This window comes from Diceros bicornis, chromosome 5 (genome assembly GCF_020826845.1).
Source record: "Diceros bicornis minor isolate mBicDic1 chromosome 5, mDicBic1.mat.cur, whole genome shotgun sequence".
Lineage (NCBI taxonomy): Eukaryota > Metazoa > Chordata > Mammalia > Perissodactyla > Rhinocerotidae > Diceros > Diceros bicornis.
In genome coordinates this window covers 17,156,690-17,175,125 of record NC_080744.1, presented here as the reverse complement: position 1 = coordinate 17,175,125, position 18,436 = coordinate 17,156,690, and the positions used below count along the sequence as shown (strand labels likewise).

General features: G+C 35.8%; 1 protein-coding gene across 8 annotated transcripts in view; it reads left to right on the top strand.

Annotated features, from left to right (window-relative positions):
- Positions 1-18,436, top strand: part of NUBPL (NUBP iron-sulfur cluster assembly factor, mitochondrial) — a 179,804-nt gene that overhangs the window by 70,770 nt on the left and 90,598 nt on the right. Inside the window, exon 1 of one of the 8 annotated variants that reach the window (XM_058540767.1) lies at positions 17,818-17,851. The exons of the other annotated variants lie outside the window; for them this stretch is intronic. The gene's annotated coding sequence lies outside the window, so the exon portion shown is untranslated. Of the gene's footprint in view, positions 1-17,817; positions 17,852-18,436 lie in introns of those variants that run through there. 8 annotated transcript variants of the gene reach the window in all.

Sequence of the window (18,436 nt, the reverse complement as noted above, 5' to 3'; positions counted from 1 at the left end):
ATAATCTAAAAATATCAGATGGGCTATATGTTATTTATAGGAATAAATTTTATTTTTTTCTTAGTAGCTATAAATTTATACTTAATTGTGTTCTAGGTAAATATTATAAGTAATTTGGTTTTTCTCCACCAGCTTACAGCAATTACTCCTTATTTATTTAGATTTTACTTTTGGCCAGGCACCATGCTATAGGTTGACAGTTTTACTCATCGATATTTCTATATTCATTTCCAGAGAACTTGCATAGATTAAATATCTTGAACTTGGAAACTCTTCTTTTTTCGTTGTAACATCTTATTTTTCTTCTGCTGCTTCAGTTGTGATAAATGTACTCTTTGATCTCTGGTCGCAGAATCCTCTTGTTTTCCTAGTGCATTTAAGTCTCTTGGCTTCGTTTTCTTGTCTTTTGCACTTAGATCTCATAGTTGGTTATTTCAGTTATACTCCCAACAACACCCCTTCCCTACCAATTCCTTTGTGATCTTGACCTTTATTTGTGTGGATTCACCCAGCTTTTTTTGTTTGTTTGTTTTTCTAGGAAATTCTAAAACAATCTTTATTCAGTTTATAATTAAAGTTTAGAGTCAATAGAAATTTGGAAACACCAAAAGAAAATTCTGATGTTGTTGTGAGAATATTTTAAATATTAATTTTCCCTCTTCTATGTTAGTGTTATAATTCTCGATAGGAAATGATTCAGATTCCTCCTAAGCCTTTATGGATGGCCACAAGAAGGTGGAAATATCCACTTTCCACATGATCAGAGACTTAGAGATGCAAGTCAGTGATGAGAGATCCAGAGATCCAGGCCAAGCGTCGATGCTCCCAGCTCAGGGATGCAGGATCCCCATAGCCCGCCCCAGCAAGTTGTGTGCAAGTTTTCTCTCCTGCCCCTAATTGTCCTTTTTGAATCTCAGGGACCCTTTTAAACCTCAAATTCCAGCAGATGACAAAAGCATCTCTGCAAGTGAGCCCCTGAGAGCGGAAGAGAGAGAGTGAGTGTGCACCTGCCCTCAGGAGAGGGGCAGAGGGAGTCTCACACGGAATGAGTGAGATCAAACCCAGCAGTGCAAATTAATTAGGCTGCAAAAAGGTTGTGCCTGAAGCTCACACTTAGATTTAGTACTTGCTTTTATAAACGAAGAAAACTTTTTGAAACCAGAGGTGACAGGATCAAAAGTCTGAAGGAACAAGATTATATTATTTTTTTATTTTGTGGGATGTTGGGAAGAGAGGAGGGGCAGGATCTCGATTCCACATTCTCAGGTGTCCCTCCATAATCCAGCCTCTTTTAGCTACTACCGAATACTGTCGGAGAATGTAGAATAATTGTGTTAATTGCCAGCATTATACATTTTTGATTTCCGAATTCAGCCACACTCTGAACACTTCAGTCATCTGATTTATTCATTTTTCTTCTCAACATTTATCAAATTCTCAGCTTAAGAAATATTTGGAGAATTTGGTAGTCTGGCAGAGGACCTAGTGAGGATTTGGAGATTTGGCTCTCTGACATATAAATTGTATGAAAGTCACAGTTTACTCTGATAAGTGCTGAAGATACATTTTCAGCAAACATACTACAAAATAGCAGGATGAAAGATGGGGTGAGAAAATAGATCCATAATTTATTTTATTGGGATACTTACAGGATACCTGGACTATCCTCTAGGATATTAGGATATTAGACTACATATTTACCTTACAGTCTTTTGTGAAATCACTTCTATCATCTGTGCATTTTAATGGGAGCCAAAAAGCTGATATTTTCAGACTACACAGTGACTAATGCTGATCATCTGAGCTGCTAATTAAGGAGTGTTTTGTTTGTGTTTTTGTTTTGCTTTAGCAAGCAGACCAGCATTTGGTAAGTTTAACATCCTTCATGAAAATTTAGTAGCTGGATAGATGCTCTCTACAGCAGTGGATTGTGGAGGGTACCTGATGCATTGGCTGATTAAAAAAAATGGAATATAGCATATATACAGAAGAGTGTACAGATTGTAAGTGTACAGGTAGATGGATTATCCCAAAGTGAAAACACCTATATAATCATCATTTAGGACAAGATAAATAGAATACCAGTGTTCCAGAAGTTCTCCTCATGTCCCTTCTCAGTTACTGTTTTGTGGGGAGAGGATAAATACCTGTGGTCAGTCTGCCATCTTGAACTGGAAGTCTGGTTTAAAGTTTTTTTCTCTCCCTTACAATATTTTATTGAGTTAAACTTATACATACAATGGAATGCACAGATCTTATATGTATAGTTCAATGATTTTTGATAAATGTGTATACCTATGTAACCATAACCCAATCAAGATAGAGAACTTTTCCATCCTCTTAGCAAGTTTCCTTGGCTGCCTTCTATTCAATCCCCCACCCATAGGCCATCACTGTTGTGATTTTTATCACTGTAAATGAGTTTTGCATGTTCTTATGCTTCATATAAATGGCACCCTACAGGATGTAGCCTTTTATACCTGGTTTCCTTCTCTTAGCCGAATGCTTTTGAAAGTCATCCTTGTTGTTGCAAATGTCAATAGTTGAGACCTTGATACTGCTGAATAGTATTCCATTGCATGAAAATAACCAAATATTGTTTGTCTATCCTGTTGATGGACATTTGGGTAGTCTCTAGTTTTTGGTTATTAAGAGTAATGCTGCTGTAAATACCTATACAAGTGTTTGTAAAAGTTTCAGTTGCTTCACATCTTTGTCAACATTTGGTGTTGTCAGTCTCTTAACTAAGGGGTGTAAAGTGGTATCTTGTTATGGTTTTAATTTGTGCTTCCCTGATGATCAGTGATGATGAGCCCCTTTTCATGTGCATATTAGATATTGCTGTATCTTCTTTTCTGAAGTATCTGTTTAAGTCTTTTACTCATTTTTTTATGGCTCATTTTTCTTCTTATAACTGAGTTGTACGAGTTTTAATATATTCTGGCTATAAGTCCATTGTCAGATATACGTATTGGGAATATTTCTCCCAGTCTGTGACTTGCCTTTTGATGAACTGTAGTTTTAAATTGTCATAAAATCCAACTTATCAAAAAAAAATTTTTTTTAATGCTAGTGCTTTTTGTGCCCTTTCTAGGAAATCAGTGCCTGTCTACCCCAAGGTTGTAAAGATATTCTCATGTATTTTTATTTCAGAGCATTATAGTTCTGACTTACACATCTTGAATTAATTTTTGTGTATGAAGTGAGATAAGGGTCAAAGTTTTTATTTTTTCATGGTTGTGGTATAATAGGAAATATATTTGTTCTTTGTCCCCAGGTCCTGGTACAAAGCTCCTAAAACTCTTGGAATTTCCTGAGCGATAGGAGTGTCTTTTATCATTCATAAGGAGCCCCTTTTTGAGCACACCTGAGTTTATGCTAGTGAGGTAACTTAAGGTGGTGCCCCTAGATAGTCTCAGGATGGGGCTGGTCACCAGAAAGACCAAGTGTTTAGAGGGTTGGAACTTTCAGCCCCACACACTGACCTCTGGGAAAGGGATGGGGGGTGGGCTGCAGATTAAGCTCGATAAAAACTCTTGAACAAGATTTGGTGAGCTTCTGGGTTGGTGAACACATCCACATGCTGGGTGGGTTGTACACCCTAATTCCGTGGGTACAGAAGCTCCTGTGCTCGGGGTGCTTCTGGACCTTGCCTATGTGCCTCTTCATCTGGCTGTTCATCTGTATCCTTTATAATACCCTTTATAATAAGCTGGTAAACGTAAGTACGTTTCTGAGTTCTGGGAGCCACTCTAGCAAATTAATTGAACCTGAGGAGGGGGTCATGAGAACCTCGGATTTATAGCCAGTCAGTCCAGAAGCACAGGTAACAACCTAGACTTGTGATTGGTGTCTGAAGTGGGAGCAGTCTTGTGGGACTAAGCTTTTAACATGTGAGATCTGATGCTAGATCCAGGTAGATAGTGTCAGAATTGAGTTACTTGCTTGGTGGTTGGAAAACACGCATCATAACGGTTTATCTAGTTGTTCCAGCACCATTTGTTTAAAAGACTTCCCTTTCTCCATTGAATTGACTAGATACATTAGACGAAAATCAGTTGAGCATATGTATGTGGGGCTATCTCTAGATGCCCTATTGTGTTCCATGATTTAGTTTAATCTTTACAGTAAAACCATACTGTCTTGATGATTGTAGCTGTATAGGGTGCTTAAAATCAGAAAGTGTATCCTCCAACTTTGTTCTTTTTCAGTATTGTTTTGGCTACTCTAGGTTCTTTTATATTGTTATATAAATTTTAGATTCAGCTTATAAATTTGTGCAGAAAAGCATGTTGGTATTTTCCTTAGGATGGTATTGAACATATAGATCAGTTTTGGGTAAATGGAGCTCTTGACAACATTGAGTCTTCTAATCCATGAGCTGGTATGTTTCTACATGTATTTAGGTTTTCTTTAATTTCTTGGAGTAATATGTAGTTTTCAGTATATAATCTTGTACTTCTTTTTGTTCGATTTATCCTAAGTATTTTATGTTCTTTGATGATATTGTAAATGGAATTGTATTTTGTATTTAATTTAAAATTGTTTGCTGTTAACACATAGAATATATACTATTGATTTTTGTATGTTAACCTTGATTTCTGTAACTTTGCTAAATTTCTGTTTTTAAGTAGTGATTTAGTAGCGTCTCGGTACCTTGTATGCACATGATGTTGTTCTCTGCAAGTAAAACAGCTTCATTGCCTCCTTTCCATTGTATTCCTTTTGTTTCATTTTCTTGTCTTATATTGCACTGGCTAGTACTGCCAGTATGATGTTGAACAAAAAAGCTGAAAGCAGACATCCTTGTCTTCATCTGGGTTTAGGGGGTGGGAAACATTAAATATTTCATCATTAAGACTGATGATAGCAATAGGTTTTCACTGATGCCCACTGTCAGGTTGAGGAAGTTCCTTCCTGTTTCTTTGTTTGCTGAGAGGTTTTATTGTGAATGGGCATTGAATTTTTCTCCTGTATTCTATTAATGCTGTGATTTACACTGATTGATAGTTTGATGTTAGACCAACCTTGCATTCCTGAGATAAATTCTTCTTGGTCATGATATTTTAATTACAATAAGTAATATTGTAATTACTTTTAATATATTGCTGGGTTCATTTTGCTAATATTTTAAGGAGTTTTGGATCAATATTTATGAGGAATATTGGTTTCGAATTTGTTTTTCCTTTAATGTCTTTTTCAGGTGTTGTAAATGAGAGCTATCTTGGCCTAATAAAATGAGTTTGGAAGTACTTCCCTCTTTTGTGAGAGAGTTTGTGTAGAATTATTAGCTTTGCTTTAAAGTTGGTATTTGATGGAATATACCAAAGAAATCTGGGGCTGGAGTGGTTTTTTGTTTTTTCTCTCCTGGGTGGGGACAACACTTCTCAGGACTAATTCTATTCAGATCTTTAATTTTTTTTTTTTTGGTGAGGAAGATTGTCCCTGAGCTAACATCTGTGCCAGTCTTCCTCTATTTTGTGGGTGGGATGCTGCCACACCATGGCCTGATGAGCAGTGTGTAGGTTCATGCACAGGATCCGAACCCACGTACCCCGGGCCCCTGAAGCGGAGCATGTGATCTTAACCACTACGCCACCAGACCAGCCCCTTCAGATCTTTGATTTCATCTTGTTTCAGTTTTGTTATGTTTTACAAGAATTTGTTCATTTCACCTGAGTTTCAGAATATATACATGAAGTTTTTTTCATAATATTGCCTTATTACTTTGTTAAATAGGATATAAAATGTAGCAATATTTCTTCTTTATTCCTAATATTGGTAATATGTTTTTTCTCTCTTTTATTCTTAGCTGTTCGTGCTAAGGGTTTATCAATTTTATTAATTTTTTCAAAGGATCAACTTTTGGCCTTTTAAATTTTCTCTATTTTATGTTTATTTCCTATTTCATTATTTTCTACTCTTATTATTATTTTCTGCCTTTTATTTATTTCAGGCTTAATTTGCTCTTCTTTTTCTAGCTTCTTAAGGTAGAAACTTAGATAATTGATTTTAAACATTTCTTGGTTTTTAATATAGGTAGTTAAGGCTATAAATTTATCTCTAGTCATTGCATAGAATCCTCCAATTCTGATATGGTGTGTTTTCATTGTCATTCAATTAAAAATAATTTCTAGTTTATTTTTCTTTTAACTATAGATATTTATAGTGTGTTTTTAAATTTCCAAACATTAAGGAATCTTTTTAATAACCTAATGGTTAGAGAATCTACTCCATAAAATGTTAGTCTTTTAAAATTTTTTGAGACTTACTTTATGGACCAGCATATGGTCCATCTTGGTGATTGTTCCATGTGCTTTTAGAAAGAATGTCTGTTTTGCAGTTGTTGTGGTTAATGTTCTATAAATATCATTTAGGTCAGGTTGACAGTCTTGTTCAAATCTTTTGTATCTTTATTGATTTTTTTTATCTAGTTATTCTATCAATTACTGAGAGAGGAGTGTTAAAATCTTCAACAATGATTGTGGATTTGTTCATTTCTCCCTTTATTTTGTTTTTTGCTTCATTTATTTTGAAGCTTTCAACACACAATTAGAATTAAGTCTTCCTGGTAAATTGACTTTTTTATTGTGATATGTTCCTCTTCATTTCTGGCAAACTCGCTTGTTCAAAAAAACTTGAAGTTTACTTTATCTGATAATAATATAGCCACATTAGTTTTCTTATACATACTGTTTCCATGGAATATCTTGTTTATCCTTTTACTTTTAACCTTCTATTTTGTTATATTTAAAGTGGATCTCTTATAGACAATATTTAGTTGTGTCTTGCTATTTTACCCAGTCTGATAATCTTTGCCTATTAATTGGAGTGCTGAGTTCGTTTACACTTACTGTAATTATTGACATGGTTGGGTTTAAGTCTACCATTTTGACTTTTTCTCATTTGTTCCATCTATTTTTTCTTCCTCTATTTTTCTTTTCCTGTATTCTTTTGGATAAATGAAATATTTCTTGCATTCTATTTAAATTCTTCTATTGGCTTTTTAGCCATAACTCTTCATATTATTATTCTGTGGCTACTTTAGGGATTGTAATATTGCTTTCTTAACTTTTCACAGTCTTCTTAAGGTTTATATCTTGCTACTTGATGTAAAATTAATTACCTTATAACAGGATAGTTCCATTTCCTACCTCCCATCCTTTGTGTGTTGATATATTTTTTTATGTGTGTGTGTATGAGGAGGACCAGCCCTGAGCTAACATCCAATGCCAATCCTCCTCTTTTTTGGTGAGGAAGACTGGCCCTGGGCTAACATCTGTGCCCATCTTCCTTTACTTTATATGGGACGCCGCTACAGCGTGGCTTCCCAAGCGGTATGCTGGTGTGCGCCTGGGATCCGAACCAGCGAACCCCAGGCTGCCGCAGCAGAGCGCGCGCACTTAACCGCTTGCGCCACCGGGTTGGCCCCCTGTATTGATATATTTTAAATATATGTGCATTATAAATCTCATAATATAGTGTTAAAAATTTATTCAAATAGTTATCTTTTAAAGAAATTAAGAAAAACAGTCTTGTATTTACCCACAAATTTGCTATTTCTGTGCTTTTGATTTCTTTAGATTTGAGTCTCATCTGTTATTTTTCTTTATCCTGAAGAACTTTGTTTAGTTTTCTTTGTGGTGTGGGTCTACTGATGGACAATTTGCTCAACTTTCATTTATTGGAGATGTCTTTATTTTCCCTTCATACTTTAACTGCATATCATTTTTTTCTTCAGCTCTTTACAGATGCTGTTTCATTGTCTTCTGCCTTTCATTATTTCCAGTGAGAAATCTGCTTTTATTTCTATAATTGTTCCTCTGTGAGTAATATGTCTTCTTTTTGTGTGTGTGTGAGGAGGATTAGCCCTGAGCTAACATCCATTGCCAATCCTCCTCTTTTGCTGAGGAAGATCAGCCCTGGGCTAACATCCATGCCCATCTTCCTCTACTGTATATGTGAGATGCCTGCCACAGCATGGCTTGATAAGCAGGGCCTAGGTCCGCGCCCGGGATCCAAACCTGCGAACCCTGGGCCACTGAAGTGGAGCGTGTGAACTTAACCACTATGCCACCGGGCTGGCCCCTAATATGTCTTTTTTCTCTGGCAGCTTGCATAATTTCCTTTAGATCTTTGGGTTCTTTTTCTCTGCCTACCCCTTAAATATTGATGTCTCCAGAATTATGTCCATAACTCAGTAGCTAAGGCCATGGACTCTGGAGACTCAGGTCAGTCTCTACTACACATCTAATAGCTGTACGTCCTTGAGCAAAAACCTCTCTGGACTTTTGTTTCCTCACCTATAAAATGGGGATAATGGTAGCTACCTCATTGTGAAGATTAAATAAGTTAATACATGTAATATGCTTAGAAAGCATAGTGTCATATAAGTGCGCCCTGTTATTATTGGATTTTATCAATCCTAATACGTTAGATTTTTTTTCGTATCTTAACATTTCTCTAATCAGGATATATCTTACAAGTGATGGCTTCTTAGAATTGCTTTATCCTTGGCTTGAAGTCAAGTTCTTTCAGAGAGATTTTATGTTGTTTCTCCAGGCACTTTCAACCTAAGGCAGCTTTAAATTGAATTCTCTGTTAGAGTTTGGGACCACTCTTGTGGTATGTATTCAGATTGGAAAGCTGCATGGGTACCAACTTGTGATTCATCTTCCTAAGGAGGTGTTTTTCTGTCTTCTGCCAGGGCCCAAGTTGAGAGATGCACATTTCCTTGAAATTTATTTCCAAATTGTGGATTTATATTTCATTTACCTTTAGGGTTAAAAAGTGTAGTCCTTTGGGGTCCCAGCTTCATGTAGGGTTCTTCTGTTGGATTCTTCCTCATCTTAGATGCTTTTTCTGTTTTAGTGCTTCATAAAATAATGATACATCTTATAATCAGTGGGATATTAGCTTTGTTGATATTAGATATCATCATTATTATCATCACCACCACCATCCTCCCCAAGACATCTCTTCTACTTGAATTATATTAATTATAATAAGAGAAGAGTAATGGGTTGAGGACTTTTCTTTGGTTAACATTCTCAGTTCAGGATGGGTGATTTTGTGGGAGGAAAAGGAGTTAGTAAAGAGGAAAAGAAGTAGTTTAAGAAGTAGGAAAAGCACTAAAGATACTAATGTCATGAAGATCAAGTGTTTGGAGCAAGGGGTTATCCAGCATATCTGCATATTAGAATCATTTGGGGATCTTAAAAATTTCAAATTTCAGGTCACACTCCAGACTGATTAAATCATGAACTCTTGGTGTGTGACCCAGGCATCAGCATTTTTGGAGCTCTCTGGCTGATTCTAGGGTGTAGACAAGTTTTGGAACCACTGATTTGCAGAGTTTTAAGAATGAGAGGTCAGTGAGAATGAGGATTGAAAAAAGGCGAGGAGATAATAGATGTTAGGTGGCCATTTGTGATCCTTTAGTGGAACAGTGAATGAAAAAAGTCAGATTATAGGTGTTTAAGGATGGATTTACAGCAAGTCCACGGAGGTAGAGGTGTATTGTGCTTATTAGATAAAATAGGCCATGTAGTGGAGTGGGGAAAAAGGAAAATAGGATGGAAGCTTAAAGAGGAATGGTATCAAATGAAAGGCCTTTTCATTTGTTTTTTAAAAAGGACAGCCATACCTTTTCCAAGGTATAGGATAGAGTGAAAAGAGACTGAAGATTCTAGAAAAATGAGAAGATTATTTAAAGAGGAATGTTATGAAAGAGGCAAAGGGAATGAGATTAAAAGATTATATAGATGAGTTATTTTTGGAAAATAAATCTTTAGTTCCAAATTTTGTGAGTAGAAGAAAGAAGAGCAGATGAGGGAACCCCATCATACCTGGCACTAAAAAGGGGTTAACAAAAGTTATTATTTCCTCGTCTTCTCAGTGGAAGGAAAAAGATAGTGAGTTTACTCGATAGAGCAAATTTGGCTCACAAATTTTGGTATTTATAAAAATTATCAGGGGAGCTAGTTGAAAATTCAGATTTATAGCATACGTGTTCCACTCCTCTCTTGAAGATTTTGCTTCAGTACGTCTGAGGGAAAGCCAAGGAGTTTGCATTTTTAACAGATTGTCCCAGGCGAGTGACTCACACTAATTCTAGTGGTTCTAAATCAAGCTCAGGCATGCAAGGATCCAGAGGCAGTGCTTTTTAACTGCTATCAGAGGAGTTAAAAAAAGAGATGAAGATTTGAATGGAGGAATGCTGTGTAGTAGCAGAGGCCCACTGGGTGCTAAATATCATAATTTTTTAGTTTTGCCAAGTTTTTGTGACTGGCTTTTGCAACTCTCTGAAGCATGAAAGCCAACATGGGCAAACCTGTTGTTAGATCCAGGATTGGAATGGCAGAACGTCCAAAAGGGAAAAATATCCGTTAATGAGGGAAATCTTGAAGTCAAGGCCTAATTTCCAGGAAGACAGTGAGGAGGGACCAGGAGGCTGGGTAAAATTGGAGGGATCAAATAAATGAAAATCATGTGATGGGGAAGAAGCAAGTCAGTAGCTGTAGGAGGAACAGGTGTAAAAAGTGACGATAAATTGATTTTGTTCGGAGGAGGGACATTAGAAAAGTTAGGCTTTTCTTTTTTTTTTTTTTTTTTTTTAATAGATGGAATTTGGAAATAAGGTATTATTGAGGAAAGGCAGGTTTCTATTAAAGTGAGAAAAATATCAAGGATCAAGATTTGTCACAGTGGGGTGGTAATAGAATTGCCAGATAAAATGCAGGATATTCTTTAGTTAAGTTTGAATATTGGATACACAGTGAATAATTTTTCAGTACAGGTATGTCCCAAATATTGCTTGGGACATACACTCAAAAATTATTTGTTGTGTATCTGATATTCAGACTTAACTGAGTGAGGGTCCTCTTCTTTTATTTGCTAAATCTGGCAACCCTAAGTGTAAAGATGTTTAGTAAGACACAGAGGAAATTGGGTAAGAGTCAGGTCGGGAGAAGGTAGGCATGGTGGTGGAGTAGAGCTGAGTCATTTGAGAATAAAAGTATGGAGTAATATCAAGGAAACATTATTTAGCAGAGAGTGGTAGGTGTGAGTAATTGAAATGAGATGTATGTTAGAGTGGGAGTTGGGGCAAAGAATTATATTAGGATAGGGGAACCCTACCAGGATCATTCTTTGTAATTTGGTGAAGGAAGATGGTTTGCCAACCTTTTCTACTAACATCTGTAGCTTCTTCTGAAGGATAACTTATTTTTCTGTATATGGAAGCAGCAGGGAGTCGCATGGTTTCAACTTGCCAATGTCTAGTAGTTTATGTGCATAATTTCACCCACCTCCTTCTAACCTCCTCTGCTAAAAGAAAGGGAGAGATTGATGAATAAATATGGTATACGTTCATGAATGCGTTTTGTGATGCATTGCAAAAAAGCATGCCAGGCCCTAAAAAGAGAAGTTAAACTTTATGATCAATTAGGAAAACTAGGCAGATAAATGCTAGAATGTCATTTTGAGTACTGGGTTTATCAGTATGTCTTCTTTTTTATTCTCCTGATTTTTGAAACAATTTCCTTTTATTTTCCATTTTGACTTTAAATACTTAAAGGCATAAACATCTAGTACTCAATTCACTCAACTCATTCAATGAATAACTAAGTTTAAAATTTTTCTATTTGTTACGATTCCTGAGAAGTATTTTTTTTCTTCCAAGTTGTGCTCAACATAGATATAATTGGTTTAAGTCAAATGAGGATGCCTTGTCTTAGAAGCTTTGAGTTTGAAAATGTGGGATATTGGGAGAAAATAATTTTAGTTATTAGAAAAAGAGCTATAGCAAGGAAAACTTGAAAGGCTTGTCTGCTGTCAGCGCCTGCTGTGGCCCCGTGTAACCCTGGAGACCAGGGGTTTTGGCAGCAGTTGCAGTGCTTTCACTTCAATCTCCAGTGTCCCCAAATGTGAAGCAGATGCCAGTTCTCTTCTCTAGGGTTCTGATAATGGCACATAATGAGTTGGTTGTTTCCTAGCAACTAAAGAAGCAGTTTCACTTTAGCTGATCCTGCAGTAGGAATGAGACATTTTCCCTTGATAGTTGGTATTAGTGATTTTCCCTGACAATGGAATTTCACTTCTGAATAAGGAGTGTTCTCAGCCTTTGGTTTCCTAAAGAATTTTGCTTTTCATTGTGGGCTAAGCTCTCTTTAATCTTGTAATGAAAATGAAAAAAATTTTTTGAGCCCCCTAAGCACCTCTCGTGGGAAGAGCCAAAGGAGTTTGATACATCGTTTCTCAAACGGCAAGTGCTTATACAAGAAGCTATAATAGGTGTATTTTTCCCAGTATTTAACAGGATAATTAACAACCAGATACTTTTCTGTATTTAATGTTTGAGGCAACAGAGGTTTATTAAGTATTGGCCAACGTGTTGTAGAAAAAATATCTATGAAATTTTATTACCAGTACCATTTTGGTATAAAGACAATATAAAAAAACATATTTTAAAATCTATAACCTACTTGATTTCAAAGAGTATTCTATACAAAAAAGTTGTTATACCAATTATCATTATAGTTCACTTTAAAGTGAACTGTTGAACAATTTAATGTTTAACTATAAATATTAGTAGTTGTAAGGCATCTGTATTTAACTGAATCATATCTAAATCCTTCTTATTTGGCATTGGTACTAGATCTGCAGATCTTCTGACTCTTAAGATATATGGAGGCATGAGAAAATTACTTCAAACGACCTTCTTTTAGTCATTCATAGTTTAAACAGTTTCTAAGGAAATTATCTTTCTCCCTTTGACATTATATAACTAATATAAATTACCTTCCTCGTCCAGATTTGTAATATGATATATTAAGTTTCAGAGGTTCCCAGACACTTAGCCAAAGAGATAAAATATTAGATGATGTTCTTAAGATAATTAAGTTAGCCATATCTAAATATACCAAAGAAATTTATTGCCTTTCATGGAAGAAGTTCACAGACTATGCATTAACCATAGATGAAGTTGTTGAATGGCTTCGTTGACAGTTTTGGGCATCTGACCTTATTCATTCCTCTCCATGATTTTTGCATCATCAGGTACATAGCAGTTCTCATATTTAAAAATACTTTATTAGGTCTCCATGAAAGCGTTAAGGAATGAAGAACACTAATTAATTCAGTTGGACAGGACAGTAGTCTTTCCGGCACCTAAAACTTATAATTTTTTTCTTAAAAACCCTTTAAACATGAAGCAGAGTTTCTATATAACATAATTCAGTTACTGCTCTTACATTTCTTTGGGACATTAATCTGAGGCTAAGGAGTCAAGTGTGTTAAGCCTAGTTTTGAATTCTCCTTTCTCTTTTAAAACTATAGATTAGTGAACAGGGAATAAAGATATAACTAAAGCCCAGTTCTTTGAAATATTTTTCTGAGGCAGTATTATCTAGTGAATAGTTCAGTTTGATTAATCTAGCAGGGGTTTCTTTTGCTTGCTATGAATTTATTCGTTCATTTAACAATTATTTGTTGAGTTGGCATCAGATAATTATTGCTGTACTTTTTAAAATGTCATTGGACTTTTTGTCATCTTCAGCAGCAGACATTTAGTGACTACTTACTAGGTTTGGGGCATTGGTTAGATGCTGAGGACACAAGGATGTGTAAGATGTAGTTCAAAATTGTAAAATAAAGCTTTTAGTTACAGACCTACTGTTAACTTGCGGTCATAAACAAAAAGTATAGCTATGTTAGAAATTTTGATGATTTTCAGATACTGTTTTACAATGTTTTATTTAAGGCAGTCAAAGTTGGAACTTAGAAAACAAGGCTCAGTATTATGTAGTGTTGACCATTCAAGTTGGTGGTATTGTTAGAGGATATCAGATTTCACAGACTCATTTAGGTTCCATGTCATAGAAGGAACCCTGCAGTCAGCATTGAAAGAGAACAAGTTCTCAGAAGAAGTTAGAAACAGCTTATTAATATTAATTGCTGGTTATTTCCTCCTACTAAAATGCCCTTCTTTTTCTGCCAGTTATCAGAGATGACTTACATGAGTACCTTCAACTCACTGTGATGACTGAGTACTTATATATGCAGCTTTGAATATTGCAGTCTTCTTTTTTTTTACACGTTGCTATTTTAGGTACCTAGGACAGAAAGCTATTACAGTTTTTTACTGGCACCAACTGTCCCGGTCCCCCACCCCAAGTCATTTATGCCAAATTGAGAAGTGTTAGAGTAGATTTTGTCAGCGTCATTACTTTACCAATTTACTCTTGTATTCTGGTCCCCATTAACATAAGTGTAGAGACGCTTTTCACCTGATAAAACTACTTAGTGACCAGAAGGTTTAAATGGGTAACTTTATCAAGAAAACAATAGAAATAAAACAAAGCAACAAAGGTGTAAAAAAAGGAGAGTTATTGTTCTCCAGTGTCAACCATTGAAATTCCCACTTCTTGTTCTGTGTGGTTTTGGGACGGAACAATTTGTAAGGCCAGGAGGGCCCTGACTCTTGGAGCTTTTTTTCTGACACCCAGGGAAGGCCTCCTGCTACAGCCCTCTGTATATAGCTGGGCCAGATTATCTTCTGCTCTATGTCAGTGATTGGCCTTGGATCAGCCCTAGTTCTGGTACCTTTGTAAGATGAAAGTACTTGACTATTCTTGGCCATGAATTCCTTGAATTTCTTCCTTAGGTTTTAGGCCTTTCAGTCACATCCTACTGTGTACTGGATGCAGGAACTAGCATGTCATCTTCCCTTCTCCTGTTTGGAATGTCATTAACTATTTCTTCACACTGGATCTCCCCTTTGGCAAGGTTGAGTTTCTTCACCTATCTAGTTGTATGTCCTTCCTCCCTAGAACTTTTCAGTACAGTGTTAAGTTTCTCACCTCTGATCTTCCTCTTTCTTCCCAGTTTAAAACCTTTGTTTACTTTGGATGGATCTTTTTGCCTGAGTGAAAAACATGTTTCAGCCCATTTGTAGGCTAACCCACGCTCTAGGAATGATTGAAGCTGTTGGCTCAGCTGTCATTGGCTGAAGTGCTTCCTAAGGAGAGGGGGTGGGACCTTGTCCTGATTTTGTCCCTTCGTATTAATTTTCATTCTCAGCAGTGAACATAGAGAATCAGGATTCTTACTTTCAGAACACAGAATGGGGGGAGGGGCAACAATTTGACTGTTTGATCCAAATGGAGTAAAACAACAGATTTTGTTTATGATTTTTCTGGTATCTAGATAAAGCAGTAAGGACAATTAGAGAAAAACAGAGCATCTGGTTTAACTCTAGGCCTGAATCTGAAAAGAGAGCAAGAAAGGAAGTAACAAGAAAGAGAAAGGACAGACAGGTACTAGGAAATAGAAGTCATCATTGTAGTTTAACTTGGCCGGTGTTTATTGATAAAGCAAAGATGCTTGAGTATTCTTTTGTGTCTGACAACGCAGAGGAACTTTTCCCATTTCCTTCTTTGTGTATCTACCAGGGGAAAGTATCTACCAGGGGGAGGTAATAGAGGTCCTGGGATAAACAGTTCATATAAAGATGGGCTCTAACTGTAGCTCTGACAGAAGTGGGAAGCATGCAGAATGCTGCCTTGTTTATAAAAGAATTGATAAAATGGACTGTCTCATTCAGTTGAAGTCAACAGTCAAAATTAGTGCAAAAGGAAGCACTAGTAGAAAAATGTGCCAAGCCAGAGAAATATATTGATCAAAGGGGGTAGAATGATGTCAGACACAATTCATTAGCAGCGAAAACTAGTGAGGCTGACATAATTTGCTTTAGTAAATGAATAAATTAAAAGAAGGGTAATTACCAAACCCTTGTAATATTCCATTTCTACGTTGAACACTTCAGAAGAATTCCTAACTTTTCACTCTTTTGTGTTATTGACTTTATGGACTTTAAAGGATAACCTACAATGATTTGAACAGAGTCTAGGATGAGGGTAATCATAAAAGGTAGGACCTTGTCTTCTGCAGTCATAATTAAGGAGTCTTAATAAAGGTCACATAAGATTACTTACTGGGCCCTTAGGAGAACTTCTTAGAGCTGGCCCTGTTGGATGGGCAAGGGCTTACCCTGTCTCCTCAGGTGCAGACATGGAATCATGGGTCAGAGTCAGATGTTAGTTCCAAGATTTGAACAGATCCCAAGCAGGCTGTGAGGGAGAGTTATGGATATTATTGGGGATTTCATAGGATTGTGATCTCTTTTTATTATTTAGGCAGATACTATATTTAATTGATTTTAAGATACATGTATTTCAAATTTTAATATCTGAAATTGGAGTATATTTTATAATCAGTAACATCTTGGCATCATGTCAGTTTAATTGTTAATATATTTTTCTCTTTGGTGGTATATAAAATAATGGTGTATCTTATAACCTATGGTATTTTCTATTTGATGAGATATAGTAATTATTTTTGTTGTGATTACTTTAATGCTGATTGAATTGTGTTCTCGCCTTTTCCCATTCACTGCAGAGTGATTCCATGTTATTCATTTTGGTCAGGTTTTTTATTGTCGCAAGACTGTTAAACTGCTGGTGGCAGTTTTGGCAACTTACATCTTTCATACCTCCATCGCTAACTTAATTTTCCCCCTTATTACTCACCCAGAGACTGCTAGATTATTCTTCCCAGTGTGTTAACTCCCATGATATCAGTCATTTTGGAGACTATCAGTGTCTCCCTTTTGCTTTTTAAAGCATCCTACCCTCTGACTTTATTCATTCTTTCAATGGTTAGATTTTAGAGAAATTATAAATAAGAAAGACATGACACCTGCTGCCATAGATTCTTTTGTTTCCTGTGAACCTTTACTTATTGACTTTTAAAAAAATTTTTAATGGTATGTAATCATTTATAGTTTGAAATAATGCGATACTAATTTGCATTCATAGATGTTTGTGTTTAATACTTGTTTTACATAATATTAGTTAATTTTATGTTGATAAAATGTCCACCAAAAGAAACAAATGATGTTTTTTTTCTTGTATTTCTTTTTTGTGTTGATGCCGAGCCTATACATATGTCCACAGAAACAAATATGTTAGACCTTTATAATTAGTTTATTTTGGTAGAGTCTTAAGTCTGATGTATTAGTTACCTGAATGTAGAAAACCTCAGATTAAATAGGTTGAATTAATGTATTATCCTTAGATAATTCTATACTACTAAAACAGCTACCTATTATTGAGTATTAGTAAGCCTTATACTGTTTACCTGTATTATCTCATTTAATCCACACAATTCTGTATAATAGGTACTCTTGTTATTTTTATTTTGTAAATGAGGAAAACTGAGGCATAAAGAGATTAAATAACTTGGGCAGGGTCCCACAAGTAATCTCTCTCATTCCCTAGGCTGAGCTTTTAACTGAACTGTGCAACTGAAGTTTTAAAAGGTTTAAGTTTCCATTTAAAAAGTGAAAGCACACTCTTTAATATCATCTCTGAAATGCTAATTGATATTAATATATTAAGACTTTCCCTTTGTCATTTGGCTGCAGATTTTGTATTTTATACTTGGTACATTATAAGGCGTTTCTTAGAGAATGTCTTTGTAAATCTCTTTACTCTGACACTCATTATTTAAATGCCCCTTTTTCATTTCACCTCAATTGCATTTTTGTTAATTTAGATAATATGTTATTTTGGTGCACTTTTTGTATGGGGGTGAGTTATAAAGTCTTTTTAGCAGTGTTTGGTAATGAGAAGTTTGACAAATCCTTCTGTGTTATGGTGTCAGTAACTGCAGTAATATAATTCATTTATACACTGTAGTAGCTATAAAATGCTTTTTTTTTAAATTAAAAAATTGAATTTAAATTGTTTTACAGGTATTCATTATTTGGACTTGATCACACTTCACTGAGGTATGATGGCATTTCCCAGTTACCTAGAACAAGCTATAATTCAGTAAAGGGAAATGACTTTCTGTCTCAGTAATATAGTGAGGGTCTATTATGTCCAGATTAAAACTCAGCAGTACTTTTCGTAGTGGTTAGTTGTTGAGACATCTTCACTGCTCAGAGGAATTTATGGGAGCAGATGGCCATTAGTAGTTCAGTAGACTAGTTACTCTTCAGTGACAATTTCAGCTAACCTCGGGTATTGAGTTCTTTTCAAATAATTTTTTTTTCCTTGTGAACAAATTGATTTAGGGAGAATAGATATTGCAAAGAGTTTAGATCAGATATGAAGTAGAGGGCAGAGTTTCTACAAGATGCCCTCACTTCTGACACCAGTTGCAAATTCAGGGGTTCCAAAGACCACCTTAGATTCAATAATTTGCTAGAAGGACTCAGAAAACTCACTGAAAGCTATTATACTCATGGGTATGGTTTATTACAGGGAAAAGAAATAGATTAAAATCAGCCAAGGGAAGAAGCGCATAGCACAGTGTCCAGGGAATTAACAAATGTGGAGCTTCCGTTGCTTCTCCCTGTGGAATAAGGACA